Source organism: Arachis duranensis, chromosome 10 (assembly GCF_000817695.3).
Source record: "Arachis duranensis cultivar V14167 chromosome 10, aradu.V14167.gnm2.J7QH, whole genome shotgun sequence".
NCBI lineage: Eukaryota > Viridiplantae > Streptophyta > Magnoliopsida > Fabales > Fabaceae > Arachis > Arachis duranensis.
Window position 1 is genome coordinate 102,737,654 of NC_029781.3, and position 18,456 is coordinate 102,756,109.

The 18,456-nt window shown below is 28.5% G+C and overlaps 1 protein-coding gene and 1 long non-coding RNA gene across 3 annotated transcripts in view; both read right to left on the reverse strand.

Annotated features, from left to right (window-relative positions):
* LOC107471590 (ribulose-1,5 bisphosphate carboxylase/oxygenase large subunit N-methyltransferase, chloroplastic) overlaps positions 1-18,456 on the reverse strand; it is a 75,754-nt gene that overhangs the window by 17,276 nt on the left and 40,022 nt on the right. The gene's annotated exons all lie outside the window — the stretch shown is intronic.
* LOC107471563 (uncharacterized) lies at positions 894-2,319 on the reverse strand. Its single transcript, XR_001588614.3, has 5 exons — positions 2,212-2,319; positions 1,583-1,838; positions 1,448-1,505; positions 1,205-1,363; positions 894-1,115 (listed from the first exon to the last, which is right to left on the reverse strand). It is a non-coding gene; the product is annotated as an uncharacterized LOC107471563 (long non-coding RNA).

Sequence of the window (18,456 nt, forward strand, 5' to 3'; positions counted from 1 at the left end):
TTTTAAACTCTGTGGGAGCAAATGCCCCCTCCTCCTTTAATGTAGGTCCGTCACGCCTGCAGTGAAATTTAATTCTTACAAAGAGTGGATTTGGTAGAACAGCCTATCCTCATTTGAGACAATAAAAAAGTTTTGTGTTGGTGGGTCTCCAAACTCAAGTGGACCCACAATATAGAGAGTGAGGAGAGGAAAAGAGATCGACGAAGAGAAGAAGAAAAAGAAAAAAATGGCAGTTTCAATGTGCTTCTATTAAATTAGTAAACTTGCTTTATTTCTTATGAAATTTTTAGTATGTTGTTCATGGTGTAGAGATGAATATTAAGATATAACTTATTAGTTGTATGATTTTCTCTTTTGTCTGATTTGAGATACCTATTTTGTGGAGGGTCTATATTGATTATATCAATTTTGATAATGTATTTTATTGATTGTTGAGATACTCTAATGCTACTAGAAAGACTTATTATGTACTCGTTATTTTAATAGTGAAAGATTTTACTAGACTATATTCTGTGAATTTTTTATCCCTTTTAAAAGTTTTTTGACAATAAAAATTTTGGTATTTAATTATTTAATTTCTGTCATTATATTTACTACTTAGAATATCTCTACAACTATCTATTTAATTGCAAAGGTTATAAAAAATCATTTGGATTCTTTTATTGTGAGACAGGTTCTTATTTTAACTTCAACTTTTTTCAATACTATTTACACTAGAAAATTCTGTTGGAGCATATATACTCAAAGTAGTATATATACTAACTGAAAACAGAATTCTTAACTAACTAGCTATTATTTTAACTAACTTTGACTCTTTTATCTCTCTTTAACAGCTCGAGATGGAACCTCAACTATTCTGATATTGACATTATAATGATTGAAATATAATGATATTCAAGCATTGCATTGTGTTGGCCTTATTATATTAAATGTATAATATGATGGCTAAATAGCAATGACATATATACATAACATAAATAGAGCTATGATGAGGGAGTTGGGGGCTGAAAAGAGATTGGCATGAAAGTTCCATGAAAGTCGTAAGGAACTCTGCATGGCAATGTAATCTTGGCAACTGCCTCACCACTTAACTTCTTTCCATCAATTATATGAACCTGCATTCATGCATGCACTTATTATTATTAATTTATTATTAATATACATATATACATGGCATGGAACATAGTTAAGAAGTAGTTCCTACTTGTGATAAGTTAGTGTCTTCATTATGAACAAAAGCAATGATCCAACCATCTTCTTCTTCCATTTCAATGCCCCCTTTTTCTTTAGGGACAAAGGCGAGGCGAGTGCAGAATACATTGCTGCTTTCAAATGCATAATATTCCGTTCTTATGATCTTTTCCTAATTTTATTTACAAATTATTCAATTTTGTAATAATTCATAAAATTAAACAATACTCAATGCATATATAATTATTAATTGTACCTCAAATGATAATTGTTCTTCAAAGTATAACTTAGCTAGACCTCATATTTTGGCATATCTAACAATTCAAACACACAAACTCAGCATTATTAAACACAAAATCTAAACTTTAGTAATTTATAAATAGATAAATACCTGCAACAAAGCTTGCATTGGGATCCACCACTTGGGTGTATGCGTATTTATTCTTAACTCCTATAAAACTTTCATTGAGTACAGGAAAATCCATGAACTGATTTGGTCCATCAATGAGATATTTCTCATTAACCTCCCCGATTTCCATGTTTAATCGCCATTCATAACAACGAGAGAAAAACTTAGAATCATTATTCAATTCTGCTTCTGGCCCTGGAATTATTGAATCTAATGCTCTGCAACCCCACACCACCACCTATAGTACAAAATTAATATCCAAAATTTTACTTATTTTGACATTCATAAAAAATTTGATTCTTGTAGAAAAAATTTGATTATTTTTGGGTAAAAAATAGCTTTATTATTTTGATAGTAAATTATTTTATTGAAAAATTGTCTAAAATAACTCACATAAATATAAAAAAATAGGTAATAACAGATGTAATGACTAGTTTCAAATATTGATAAAATATTTTAGTATTTATATGTATTTTTATTTTATATATTAAAATTGATACATATTTTTCTAGAATCTTTTATTTAAATTAAATAATTATATAATTTACTAATATATATAAACTACAGAATAATTACTTAAATAAATAACGCTAACGCAGATATGGGCATACATTGGGTACTACTGAGATCTTGAATATGACGTTCGGAGAATCTGACATATCCAAAGTGCACCCTAGATATATTGTAGACCGAAAAACGGATATTGAGCACTCGAGATGTGTTCAAAAACTAATTTGGGTCACAGCATTTCAGATCCCATCAAAATAAAAATTAGTGTCACAGCATTCGAGATACGTACAAATATAATTTTAAGTAAATTTTAAATTAGACTCATAGTTATAAAAAAATTAATTTTAAAATTAAAAAATACTTATAGATGATTTAGATCAATTTATACAGTAAAAATCAGTAAAACATATTACTATTTAAATCGAATTAGATTAATTTATCCGTAATTTTTTTCTATTACTTACTTATGAATTATTTCAATCCTAAAACCTTTTATTTTATCTGACTGACATTTTCAAGTGAATTAAAAGTGTACACATTAGAAATAGTAGAAGATTGAAATTAGAAGTGATTATTAAAAATGGTTATTAATTTTATTTTAATTTTAGGTGCCATGGATTTGGAGTTGAATTGGATTAACACGGAACCGATTCAAATTTTAATTGTCTATTAATTTTAATATTTTTAAAATTAGTATAATTTATTACGATTTAAATAGTATTTATTTAATTTTTATTCATTAATTTAATTAATTTTTATTCAAAAATATCAATTTAAAATTATTTTTAAATTTGATCTAATTTAAAATTTACCTAAAATTATATTTGCACATATCTCGCGTGATATGTCTCTAATTCTTATTTTATCTGTATTTCCGGTGCTGTGACCCAAATCAACTTTTAAACACATTTTGGATACTCAATATTTGTTTCTTGGCTTACAACGTATTTCGAGTGCATTATGGACGCATAATAGCCCAATACATGGAATACGCCTATATTCACGTTGGACTCTTAGTACTTGAGATATGGTATGTTGTTTATTTAAGTAATTATACTGTAATTTATTTATATCGACAAATTATGTGATTGTTTAATTTAAATAAAAAACAATAATACATATTAAAATATAAAATATAAATTAAAAATAATTAAATAACACATTTTTAATTATATACAAATATATAGTGATTAATTTTTTTGTGCATATAATATTTTTATTTTACTAATATCATTTCACACATAATTATTTTGTATTGTATATTTGAATAAATTTGTAAAAAAAGTGACATTATCAAATAGAAGTAACAACATTCATTTTCATAAATATAAATTATATATTTTTTTCAATTTTTAAATGAATTGCTCGACCATAAGCGGAGAGTAAAGTACAAAAGCTCAACGAAACAAAACAAATTGAGCCAAGTAACAAAAATAAAACAAATTGAGCCAAGTAACAAAAATAACGAGTCCCAACCTTACAAAAAACACTTCAAACTCACACGCTAACACACACAAAAACCAAACAAAAACTTCTTACTCCATTGAAACAAAAGCCCAAAGTCTACAATACAAAAAAAATATAAAAATTACAACTAACACACCATATCAAAGACATCAAAACGACTATTACTCCAAAGTCCAAATATGATCTACATGCACTACTTTTTGTTATATTGAGAATTTAGTTCCTAATTTTGCGCTACTCTTTGCTTTTTTTTCTTTTTTTTTATTGTATTGTGAATTGTATTGATATTTTCTTTCTATTCTTCGTTACATAAATATTTTATCACAATGTTTTATCACTGTATTATAAATTGAATTGAGAATCTAGTTTAATTTTGATGCACAAGTAATAAAAAATTATATTATCAACACATAAAAATCAAATATTATTTTAATAAACAGATTTTTAGTGTAAAGAATTTTACACGTTTATCATTTTAAATTCATTTGTTTAGATGATTCTTTGAAATAATAGAATTGAAAATTAGTTAATTTTATAAATGTAGCAATCGTATTGATTGCGTATGAAAATTATTCTATTTTTAATTTATCTAATTATTAGTTTTTTAAAATATTTATATTAGTATAATTACCTCGATTACTGTACTTATATAGAATGGAGATAACTTTAATAAAGACACTCAAAATATCTTTTTTTAAGATATTTATATGCGTCATGTTATTATTGGATATCTTTATTAAACCGGTTAATAATTTATTTTTTAATAAATCAGAACAAAATTAGTTTATTATAGCAACAATAATAAACCCAATTGTATGCATTATAATTATTAGACCCAATTTGATCCGATCGAATTACATTATCTAAATTGAATATCTTTAAATTTTTTGATAAAAAGATAAATATATCTCTAACTTTTTGTTTTGCAGATATTTGAATCTCTACAAATTTAAAAATATAATAGATCCCTAAAAAAATTGGATTTATTATTATTGTTATAAAAAATCGATTTTATTCTAATTTGTTAATAAATTCAAAAATAATCAGTTCATTAATACGTCTAATAATAATACGACACGTAAACGTTTCTACAAAAAGACGTTTTAAGCGTCTTTATAGAAACATCCCCGTATAGGACAACTGTTTCTTCGGCATGCTTGGAATTTTGAATAGCTCAAGTCATTTTCATTCAAAGAAAACTTCAGCAAGGTTCGAGGAAACATGTTTTTGGATCTAGATTCTGAAGCTCGTTCACAGATCCATCTTTTCACAGCATGTCAACAGAGTTGTAAAATGGCTTGTAAATAACATGAAACACATATTATAGTAGTTGAATGAGTATGGTTGATGAGCAAAACCAAAGTTACTTTAATGTTAGTATCATACACCACGTGCTAAAATGGTTGAACTATACAAATGGATTTGGTACTCCACGTGTTCCAGTATCCGCATTAACAATGCTCAACCAATCAAGTGGTGCAATCATTGTGTTCTGTTTTTTGTTGTGGTAACGATTCTCTTTGATGAAGAATGGTGATAATATATATCTATATATATATATATATATATAGTTGAGAGGGGTCTTAGGCATGTTTGGTAGGATGTAACCAAACCCAAGTAATTTGTAGTGATTTTTTTTTTGGAAGAAAAACTATTATTTAAAAAAATGGTCAAATGACACTTATAAATTGCAGATTACACATTAGATTTAAAATTATAGAGTATATACCCATTTTGGTCATGAAAGAATTTTAGATTTGACACTTTAGTCTTCAACTAAAATTAATTATTCGATTGGTCTCTAACAATTAACTTCGTCAGTTACTTAGGTCCTTTATTCCTTTAATTCTAATGGAGGACAAAATAGTCCATGACAACTCTAACAGGGACAAAATGGTACCTGATCTCCTCTGTTCGGAAATGACACTGTTCTCTTCCAATTTCCATCATATCTCGTATAACACTAATAGTCTAACACTATAACTTCAAACTACACAATGCACACTCTATAAATTTAATGTTCACAAGAAAAAAAATTCTCAACTTGTTCTCAATCAATTCATACTCAGGAAACTAATGCCTATGTCTCTCAACTAATTGTCGTATTCTTCGATGGATCCCATGAATATAGACAGCAAGCCTGATTTGTTAAGACTCGTCGTCGTTGTTGCCATCTCCCTCCTCCTCTGCCCTAACCTCTCCATGACCACATTGTCCACCACTTCGATCGCTTCCTTCGGCTTCTTCTCTGAACCAATGTTCAGTAATCGCTTCAGTTTCCATATGAGCGGCAACGGCGACATTGCTCGTTGTAATAGCTTGGATGCGAGGTCGAAGCTGTCTGCCAACTTGGACTCCGGAAAAGAAGGAATGAAGCACTCGATATCTATTTCAAATGAGAATTTGCATATGATGTCAAAGGAGAATCTTCTCATGATGTCCTAATGTCCAACAATCTATATTGCTTGCTGGAGAGTGGAGAAAGGCGTGCCTTTGGAGTAGTTGTGGAACTTGGTCTTGAGGATGTCGTGGACGTTGTCGAGATTGGAGGTGATATTATCAAAGACGTGAAAATAGATGTTTTTGGTGGGTGAAGTGCAGAGGAGGTGGATGTACTAGTCACAAAGATTTAGGAAGTATGTAGTCCATGACATATTGAGGTAGGTGCGACACGTGTAACAATTACACCATGGCTTAATCTTGGAGCTAAAAAGGAGGAAGGAAAAGATGGAAAAGAAGACTGTGAATGTGAAGAAGGAGAGTATGAATGTTAGGGTTATGCGAGTTATGATCAAAATTTGGGAAGAATATTGTCGTTTTTGAATAAAGGGGTCAGGGATCATTTTGTCCATTGTTAGAGTTGTCAGGGATCATTTTGTCCCATGTTAGAGTTTTCATTGACCATTTTATCTTTCGTTAGAGTTGACGGAGCCAAGGACCTAAGTGACTGACGGAATTAATTGTTAGGGATCAATCGAGTAATTAATTTTAGTTAGGGACTAAAATGTCTGGTTTAAAATTCTTTGAGGACCAAAATAGGTATATACTCAAAACCAAATATAAAAATAGATAAATTTTATGTTGAAATATCATTTGAGGGGAGATACAGAATCTAATTATAAAGAATTTTATAAGACAAAAATAAAGATAAATCACAATCTATTTTATTTCTAATTTTACACAAAAAATACTGTAACCCAAAAAAGTATCATCTCTTCTTCTCTGAATAGATCTAAAGACTTTTTGAATCTGAAAATATTTTCATAGATAAAAAGTTTTTCTGGTTGAATCTTTACCCAAATTTATAAAATCATATCTAAAATACTCATGAAAAAGATCAATACATTATAAAAGAAAGAGAACAACCACCAAATCTAGATTTCTTGAAAACAGACAAAAGAGAACAAATAAAAAACAAACAACAACAAACAAATAGAGAAACTGAACAAGAGGATACAGAAAAAGAGAGAAAGGTGGGTGAAAAAAGGAGCGGTGAAAAGATGTGGATCGCAAAAAGAAATGACCGTAGTGGTAAAAGTATGTTTGACAAAAAGTAAGAATGAAAAAGTAAAAAAAAAAAAAAAAGAAGATGATAGATGGTTAAAGAGGAGAAAGAAAAGAAAAAAAGAAGAGACAAAAAGAAGATTTTTAAAGGAATAGAAGAGCAAAGGAGAATAGTAGAGAAATAGAGAAAAATCACCAAAGTCCAAAATTAAGACGACAACCCTAAAAAAACTTCGTTTTTATTTTTTATTTTTTGCCAGAAGATTGAGAGTGGTTTTTACTATATCTCCTCAATAATTTGTTGTACTTCATCTAGCATAAATAACTTTTCTTTATTATAAAAATTACTTTTTTATATTTATTTTTCTTCTCTCTATCTTTGGTGAGTTCCACTAAAAACGAGTTAAATCTCAATTTGGCCTCTAAAATTTGGCCTGATACTTAGAATGATCCCTACAATTTCGTTGACCCCAATTAAAACTCCCAAATTTATAATTGTGGCTTCAATTTGTCTCTGTGATCATCTCCGTCATCGGAATATTGATCTAGCGCAATTGCATGACATGGTGGACACTACTTAAACGACGGCGCATTGGTTTTGCGCACAAACTCTTTAGAAACCACGCAGTGTAAGGGTTTTCTTGATGTTTGTCAACTTATAATTATTGTAGTGAAAAGAAAGAGAGTTTTAACCCACAAAAAATTGAAACGATATGATTTTCAAAGAATTTAGACATAAAATTAATGTACCGTTGTTTAAATAGTGTCTACCATATTATATAATTACATCAAATTAATATTCTGACAAAAATGATCGCATAAACAAATTAAAATCACAATTACAAATTTAAAATTTTTAATTGGAATCAATAAAATTGTAAGTCTTTCTAAACATCAGAATAAATTTTAGATATAGTTAGTACTGGGGAGTATATACATGTACTATAGATATCCTAAAGCATAGTAGCTAGTAGTGGCTTTTAGGACATTATCTTCAGAGTTCAGTTGCCTTTAGTGCTTGTTTTTGCGGCTATTTATTATTATCTTGTACAGTTATATGAGATTTTATTAGTGAGAGTGGGAAATAAAATCTTTTTCTTGAAAGTAAGAGCCTAGTTTTATCAATGTCGACTAATAGTTGTGTTTGTCTTTTCCAACCATTATCGAATCAGGCTACTTTTCAGTTTTGACTACTTTATTTCTATATTTGTTTTGTTGCATGGGAACTTGGAATTGTATTATGAATTTGTAATATATGATGTTTATGCTAGTTCCTATTATGAAGGATGGAGCCATCAAGTTTTTAATATAGGATTAATTAGCCGATTAGGTAGTAGTATCTGATTTTTCTTTTTTTCCTTTTTTCCTTTTTTTTCTTTTCCTCAATTTCTCATTTTTTTAATTAAATCTAATAACCAAATTAAATTTATATACATACATTTATATTTATTTTTATTTATTTTTTCTTTCTCCATCTTTATTATCATGATCATCATCCTCATCTCTTCTTCTTGTATCTCTCTTTTTTCATTCTTTCTTCTTTTTCTCTTCTTTTTCTTTTTTTCATTTTTTTATTTGATTTTTCTCTTTTTTTATTTTTCTTCCTCTTCTTCTTTCATTATCATTATCTTCTTTTTTTAAATTCAATATTACATAATTAATTTAACGATAAAAAAACAAAAAATTTAGATTAATGACACAAAAGATTTGTTAAAAATAACACCGAAATTTTGTATAAATGACGGAACAATTTTTTAAAGAATAACAAATCTAAAATCTTAATTCATTCAACCAACAAAATAAATATAATTTGGAATAAAAAAAGCAACAATTTGTTACAAATGATACATAAATGACTAGACATCTTATATATCAGTTTAATACAGCTCAATGATAAGAAAAAATGGTTAAAAATTTGGGTGTCACAGTTAAGAAATTTCAATATTAAAATTAATTAAAAACCTTTACGCATCACAGTTAAAAAGTTTTGGTGCTATTTTTGCTAATAAATTATACACAAATCAAAATTCTCATTCTTCTTCTTCTTCTTCTTATTTTACATTTTGATAATTCTTCTTGTTTCACCTACTTAACAAAATCATGTGTCATGGTTAAAAAGTTTCTATCATATTTCTAATAAATTCAAAACTTTTCCTCCTCCTCCTCCTCTTCTTTCTCCTCCTCCTCCTCCTCTTCATGATCATTGTCATCATCATCTTGTTTCACACTCTCATAATTTTTCTTATTTCACCCTCTTAATAAGAACTTGTGTTACAGTTAAGAAATTTTGGTGTCAAAATTAAAAAACGTCTCGTGTCATAGTTAAAAATTTTAGTGCTATTTTTTTGGATAAATTCTGCACAATTTAAAATTCTACATCCTACTATTTTTCTTCATCATCATTTTTTTTTCTTTTTCTTCTTCACCTTCTCTTTTTTGTTTCACCCTTTTACTAAGAATAAAAACAAGAAATAAAAAAATATATCGAAAAATAAAAAATAAAAATACTATAACAACTAAGAAGAGGAGGAGGAGAAAAAAAATACAACAACAATAGCAACAAAAAAAACGATAATGAAAAAGAAAAGCGCAAAAAAGAAAAGCGTGTAATTCACGTACACGTAGTGTGAGTAATTTTTGTTAGATTTAAGTTAACTTGATTAAACTTAATTGACAAAAATATTTAAATATGTAACAGAACTGTACTTTAGTTGTATAAAGATGTTGTTATCTAATTTCAAAGACGACCATCACAATAATATTTATTTATTAGAGAAAAATACTAAAAAAGTTTAAAATAGATAAAAATACATACCAACATTTATAAATATCAAACTATATTCTAAAATCTATTTTTTATGAATAAAAATGTACCTACACAAATTTTGACAACCCACCAAAGCATGAGTAAAATCACAAAATAATATTGTAATATAAACATTGATTTGAAAAGAATAAACTATTATTTTTATTTATAAATATATTGAATATTGATAAATCAATTCAAAAAATTATGAAATCTAACCTTGTATTTAAAAAAAATTAATTTTAATTGACAAAGTTAAACATAAGAGAGTAAATTGTTGTATTTTCTAAAAGATAATATGAATTGGGAGTATCAATGCTTTTTTTATTTTTAAAGTTTATTCACCACATTTTGTTTAACCTTTTCTCCATTAACTAATTTCTTTTTAAAGCGGAACAAAGTACAAGAAAGTAAAGTAAAGCAAAACACTCAGAACTTTGGTGGGATTCTAAGAAGAGCGTGGTGTTGTCAAGTGTCATATATACACGACAGCCTGTCTATTGCATAATGGTGGGTCCTTTCTTCTCGCCGTTTATACGGGAAATTAATATTTCTACTTATTTACCATTGTACCCCTAGTTTCCTTTTTAAGGACCTGGATCATCCATATGATTGGCAACATGCTATAGTCAAATTCCTTTTTTCTAGCTATCATGATTATTATTGGCCCAAATTATGAGAGGAGAACGTAACTAACGACAACATAGATGATTATGTAATTATTGACTTCATCTTAAGCCCTTTCCTTCTTCATGCTACGGATTTTGGTAAAATTTCTATTTTTTAAAAATAATTTATAAAAATTAATTTTTAAAAGTTGTAGTATATATATTTAGTAAACTAAATTAAAAATAATTTTTGATTAATTATTATGATAGTCACAAGTCAAAGAAAATTCTATTACTATGTTCATTTTGAGAATATTCTATTAACAAATATCCGGTAATTATAACCATTAGGAATTTCCAGAGTGAGCCAGTTCAATGGTCATATCCCTATATGCACCATATATATATATATAATTTAATAAATGAGATCTATTAATCTTCATCCAATGAAGACCATTATATATATATTGATCTTTCTGGATTATTAATGTCCTTTTTAATAATCCTATAACCAAGAACAATTTAGATTAAATTATAAAATATTTATCTCTCAATATTATGATCACTATCACAATGATAAATCTGTAAATTTAATCAAGGACCTTATTATATTAACATTTTAATATAATAACAATAACAAATTATTTGACACATGATTGATTGAATTGTGGTCATACTCCTTATTCCCAACAATCTCCCACTTGCACGAGAGCCAATTATGATAGATTGGATCTTGGAAATACTATTATCTCAATAGTACCCCACCTCCACTTGGTGTTTGGAGGAAATGGCGGCTAGTGTTGATGCAAAATTGAGAACTGTGAGAGTTGTGAATAGAGAAGTAGCACCCGATGGTGACGGTGGCGGTAGCAGTGGGGAGGGAGAGGTGCAGCAGCACACCATGAGTAATTGGGGATGATCGTAGCAATGGTGGAGAAAAAGACAATTTGAGAATTTTGAATAGTTTTTTAGGGTTTGGGTACTTCTGTCATGCGAAGGGTATCTTCTGTGGTTACAAGTGTCATTTCTTTCTTATATAGTTACATTTGTTAGCATTTGTATTTTTCATGGGTACATATGGTAATTTATTCATAATAATTATGATATGGGTAAATGACATAAACAAATGAAATGGCATTTAATATTACATGATAGTCCTAAAAGAAGAAACGTTACATGTATGTCCGGATTTGACAATAAACCTATATAAATCAAAACTAATGAATTCGATTTATCCTTCCTCTATATAAATAGTGATGAGTTTGGAAAACTCTAAATTAATATTTGTGATGACTAAACATTATTAAAAATAATTAATTACAAAATTATTAATCTGATTTTCATTTAACATATATTGATTAAATAATTTTGTTGCAGGTTTTAATATTGGGCCGAAAATAAAAAGAAAACTTGATGCAAGCCCAAATTAAAGTTTTCATTCAGCATTAATATAAAATCCTTTTATCCATATGGCTGAATTGTTTGATATGTCACTTGGGCCAGCTTTACTCATTATTGTTTCAAGCCTAAGTGTGAATTTTAATTCAGCTTTGATTCAAAGATTATAATCAACAAAGTGAAGCTGAATTATTATTATTGGGCCAGAATTGATGTTAATTAGCTCAAACTAAGTTTAATGGAAAGATCCATTAACTTGGTCCAATTTGAGAAATAGAGAGAAAGAGCTCCGTGCATGTTTCCACGGGAATCAAATTCACTTTTGAATGGATTTCAAATTTTGTTCTATTATACTTAATGCAGACTTTGAAAAATGGAAAGAGAAAGTGGAGAAATGATGTGATAGCCTTAAGTGCACTACACGTTTCTAGGCTTGGGTTTTGAATCAAATTAATTTATCTCACTCTCTTTCCTATCTTCACTAAAGAACATTTTCTCTCTCTAATCTCTCTTTCTTCCCTTCGGTCATATCACAGGAAATTATGGAAGCTAAGTTGAGCTACCAAAAGGAAGAAGAAGCTACATGCATCAAGACCATCAAGCTGATGGCAAGAAAAAGAAAAAGAAAAGTATGTCGTGGCTGAGATTTTCACCAAATATGGTTAGATTTGGTGAGGTAATCTTGAGCTCTTCATGCTCAAAAAGGAAGAAGAAGATTCGGCCAGCAAGGTGAAGATTCTTGGAGGCATGGCTTGTCTTTGATTCTGCTCAACCACCACAGGAAGTAGCTAGAGTGGCGAAGTGATGGAAGAGGCAGAGATTAGAGCAGATGAAGCCATCATCATCATGAAGAATCAAGGGCCAGAAATCCATCTTGGAGAGCAAGCCAATGATGGAGCGCCCGGATTGATGAAGGGTGATGACTAAGGAAGAACTAGAGGTATTTGCATGTTGGGTTTTGCATGAGTTACCTCTTCTCTCTACGTGGCCGAACCGGTTTGTTTTGCATGGAGAAGAAGTTAAGCTTGGTTTGTTTGGTTTTAACTGTGGAGGCTTCACTCTTCTATAAAAAGGGTGAACATCCATGATTTGAAGCAAGGAGACAGTGTGAGAGTGCAAGGCACAGGGTTCTCAGAGCTACTTGAGCTAACATAAGTTCTTCTCCTTCAAAGTATTCTGTTTTATATTTTTTCTGTTTAATTTTGTCATGTCTTGAGTCTCATGGAAAAAGGCAAACAGTGAGGTTTGTATGAAAAAGCCATAGAGCGGAAAAAGGCAGAGAGTGCAAAATTAAAAGAAAAAGCCATAGATGTCTTAGAGTTCCTTTGTTCATCTATGTTGTGTTTCATGATTCTGTGCGAATCCCCTTGTAAGTTGGGTTAGCACTTTACAATTTGTAATCTGGAAGATTATAGTGAAATTCCATCATGTTTGTGATGGAGACTGGATGTAGGCTGCACTGCACTTAGCAGCTGAACCAGGATATATCTGGGTGTAATTTTCTTTCTCTCCTACTCCATTTCTGTTTCTACTGCACAGGAGCAAAAATTAAAAATGTCTCGTGCCAAGTGACGAGACAAAATGAAAAAGTCTCGTGGCTAGGGACGAGCTAAAAACAGAAAAGTCTCCTCTGAGTTCAGAAAGTGTTAGCAAGCAATAAAAGGGGGCTAAGATTCAACCCCTCCTTCTCTTAGCCACTTAAACCATCAAATAGAATCAAATGAATTCGATTTAGCCATGCTAGTAATAAATTAAAACAGGTAGATTTGATTTACTAGGAGAGAACGCTGCAGTATATAAATCAAAATAAATAGGTTCGATTTACAATGTGTGACACAACATTATATAAATTGAAGCTAATGAATTCGATTTATATATGTATGGAGCTAATGTTATAAGTCGAATTAAATAAATTCGAATTAGTAATAAGACTTACCTATATAAATATGATCAGAATGTTAAATCCTCATCAAAGTGGAACTCACAATGGCTAGTGAGGATAAGTTTTTAGTTTTTGCCCACTATAGAAGAATAATTAAGGAAAAAAATGCAAGAGGAAATAAAATTTACTGATAAGAATCCGTTGAGTATTTTTATCAAATCTTCTACGAGTTTTGTTGAGTTTCAGAATACTATAATCTAAAAACTAGGACTGCATGCCATGAAATGGGTGGAGAAATTATTTTTATAGAATTTCAATTTCTGTTGTACAAGATGGTGGGAAGTACAACTTCTTTGTGATAGATAGTGACGAAGATTTGCAAGTTTTGTTTCACTGTCATTGTCAATTTTCTGAGATGAGGACCCATAAGCTATTGGCCAAGCTTGGAAATGTGGTCTGTAGTTCAGGATGATCAAATCGAAATCCTTAATCTATAGCAATGCCATGAACCTTTAATTCAATGCCTGTTGGTGCCTCTTCATTTGTGCATGTCATTGCACTTGAGACAGTTTTGGTGGCATCTCTGTCCTTCGCAATTCATCTAAACCGCGATGATGATGGACAAATAGGGGATAATCGACCTTTTAGTCAGCTTACTATTGCGATGATTGGTACTCTTGTTATGATTCCAATTTTTGGAGAATGTGGAGAATCAAATGGTGTTTAAACAATGACCATGTACCGTAAACGTATCAACAAACATAACATATTTAAACATCAAGTACCTCAATACCAAAGGCTAAGGAAAGACGTCAAATCCATCAGACCTAAAACTTGGGAATCGTCAGAAGATTCATGATTGAAGGAGCTGCAATGGACCGGCCAACTTAATAACGTTTCTGTTGGCCACATGGCACATACATCGATATAACCATGAAAGAGCAGCGGATCTTCAGCTATATCTGTCCATCTCCTCTATCTACATACGGTAGCCACCGAATGTGAAGACATGTACTAGACCCTTCACCGAAGAGCTGAGTGGATAACAGCATCATGATGTATGCCCTTGCATACCTCCTAACTGTATCCTCGTCTGGGCCCTGAGGAAGCTCACTGAATGTATCCTGCATCCAAGTGCACTTCACAGTGAATTTGTCGATGCAGTCCGGAGGAGGTAAGACTTAATAATAAAATACTCTAACCACCATTTTTAGTTTAAAATTTCTAACTAACGCTTATAATCAAATACTCTAAGCGACTTAATATTACTGATATTTTTTATCTATCTTAAAACAAATTCATTTACTAACTTCTTCATTGATGCTTCCAGCATTATGAGCAACTCTGTCCAACAGATAGATACGATCCAGGTCGTCCTCTATGTCCGCAGTTTTGAATCTTGTGGTGTTGTTGCCTAACTTTTCTCTCTAAAGCGCGTTTTGGAGGTGGAGAAAATTGTGAATTGTAATTCGAAACAAGTGAATTCAAATTGTATATATAGGTACACAACTAGTAAATCGAATTTAGTTCATTCGATTTACCTAGGACTTCATTTCTTATATATCGAAACTACTCAGTCGATTTACTATGGACTATAAATCGATACATTTTGATTCAATTTACTATGAACCTTAAATAAAAATTCATTGATTCAATTTACTATAAACTAGTTTATTATCACGGTTTTTCATAATAAATTGAAGCTACTTTGTTTGATTTACTAATGTACTTACTAATTTAAATCCAATTAATTTAATTTATACTGAGAAAGTGTAAATCAAATATAATTAATTTGATTTATATAAATAAATAAATAAGACATGCATATAACCTGTTTGCATTTATGATATTCATATAATATTAGCTTCTATTTTATTTGTTTAGGTGAATTACCCTAATAATTATGCAAATTTGTTACTTTTTATTGACATTTATTAAGAATATAAAATACAAGTTTTTATATCTTCATATATTCAATATTGTAAAAACAAAATGATTTATTTTTATATTGTGAACAAGTGTTATTAAAATACTTTTTAGTAAGATTTTTCTTTAATATTTTTAGTAGATTTAGATATAGTAAAAAATGTAGAATATTTCTATATACCACCTAAAAAAGGTTATGCAGGATATATTTTTTATCAATATAAAAATGTATTGAATTTTATTAAAAAACGAACAATAATATTTGGTTCACACGTCACAACAAAAAACAGTTCATGCAACTTGAGAAAAAATTACATTATTTGCCTCAGTTCTGGATTTCTAAAAGGACATTCAAACATGCTACTGTATATGTCTTAGAATTTCAAGACGCTGGTCTATTTTTCATTAACAATTTATTTTAATTTTTCTGAAACCACACACACCTACCCCATATTATTAAAAGAACACTAGTGCTTCTTGGTATAAAAAATATTAAAATACTTCAAAAAATTTCACACGAACCATTACTGAAAGAAGCTTATTACAGATGCATTGCATCTTAATTACTTTCACAAATTCTGAGGCCCGCATGCATTCGTGACATAATTTAATTTAGTATTGACAACAATGGGGGACAAAGAGACTGTAATGCTTTTAATTTCATCTTCTAGTGTGAAATAATGCACGATTAATGTTGAATACCTTTATACATATATCTAATTACAAAATATTATACGAATAAAAATAATTATATTTTATATTAATTATATTGAATAATTATAAAAAAATATGATTGTACAATAGTATAAAATGTTTTATACTATTAATGTATTAAAATTAAATTAAGTGAAATAATTTAGAGTGAATATTCAATTCGACCTCTAACAATTATCTCAAAAATACTATAAAGTTTTTAATAAAAAATATTCAATTCGATTTTTGAATTTTATTTTTATGAAACTGATTAGTTTCTGTATAAAAAAATAAAAAAATATTAAAATTAATTAGTCTCATAAAAATAAAATTCAAAAATTAAATTAAATATTTTTTATTAAAAATTTTATTGTGTTTCGAAATAATTATTAAGTACGATTTAAAATTTTTTTCAATAATTTATAATGACTTGGAACGTGATGAGAAGTGATGACATTTGATGGTGATGCATAGTTTACAACAAGGCTTCATTTCATGTATTGGACTATTCGCCGCTCTAGGTTGTGAAAATTGTGAGCTGGTGATGCATTTATATAAATGCAACTAATAATTATTCTAACAATCATCATTTGACTTGAATTGAAACAATCAACCACCTTTTAAAATATACTACATACATATACAACTATATTAATGCAACTAATTATTCCCATTAAAACAAGGTAAATATTCCACAAGCACTTATTATCATTCCATTATTATATTCTTGTAGTTTCCTTAAATTATTCTTTGAATACTAATGCAACCTTAATAATTAGAATAATGTTTTGCTAAATAGTATATATTTTGGATTTTACTATACCGTGAAAAAATATTTTACTAAAAGTTATTAGAAATATAATTTATTTTTTTATATTTTTAATATACTAAATACATAAAAAAACTTTTAAAAGATTTATTATTATTATATTCTTAAAATATGTCAAACGACACAAATTATCTATATCCTAGTATTTTAGTACTTGTTAAAAAAAATTATAAAATATAAGTTTTTAATTTATTATTATTGAAACTAAATGCACAAATTAAAATTATTATTAGTAAAAAAAATTAATATTTTATTTTAAATAAATACACAATAATTATATTAGAATCTAAATTTTGTATATTTTTTAGTAATAATTTTTTAGTAATTTTAATATATGCTTTTAGAACACATGTAAACTAAATTATTATTATTATTATTATTATTATTATATTTTCAGTAGGAGAAAACAAAACTAGTGATGTATCTGGATAATTTAAATATTAATTTTGCTACGTTACCAATAACATTGCTGCTAACTTTATGTATGTATTTATTAGATGTGTCTCTTTATACATGTGTTTAAAATATAATAATTAATTATTATTGACAATAAATTAACAAATAGTATATTAATACTCTATATTTTTCCTTCAAATATTTTTTTATTTATGGTACAAATTATTATAGAGCATGTGAATGCGATGACAATCTTGCAATTACTTCAAGAGAGACCAGAAAAACCACAGGATACGAAACGGCAGTGAATTTTTTCTAAGCTAAGTTTGCGACAGAAATAAATAAATTCTGGTGTTTGAATTTTCAAAATATATACGGATATTATAGATTTATAGTACCAAACAAATTAAATTAAACATTGAATAGTATTATATATGTTACAAGTCACAATTAAAGAACCCGGAGAATTGGAGAAAGGTCAGCACCTTTGGGAGAAATAAATTGGACAGAATACTAATAATTAATACTCCTTCACTCCTTTGTCTGCTATTATATGTCTTTTATTGAGATGCTATTTTATACCTAAAAACTTTTTTTTAAAAAAAGAAATGTTATTTTAGATTTTTAATATAGTATTTTTTAATATTTTAAAATTTTATTCATAACTATACAATATCTATTAATTAACTTCCTATACTTGTAATACTATACAATTTGTTAAGCTGAATATTTCTGCCTTAAAAGATAACAAATATTTATTAAAAATATATTTAATGTGTATTTCAAAAATATATAACCGCAACTCCTCATTATTAATGTTAAATATAACATTTTAAT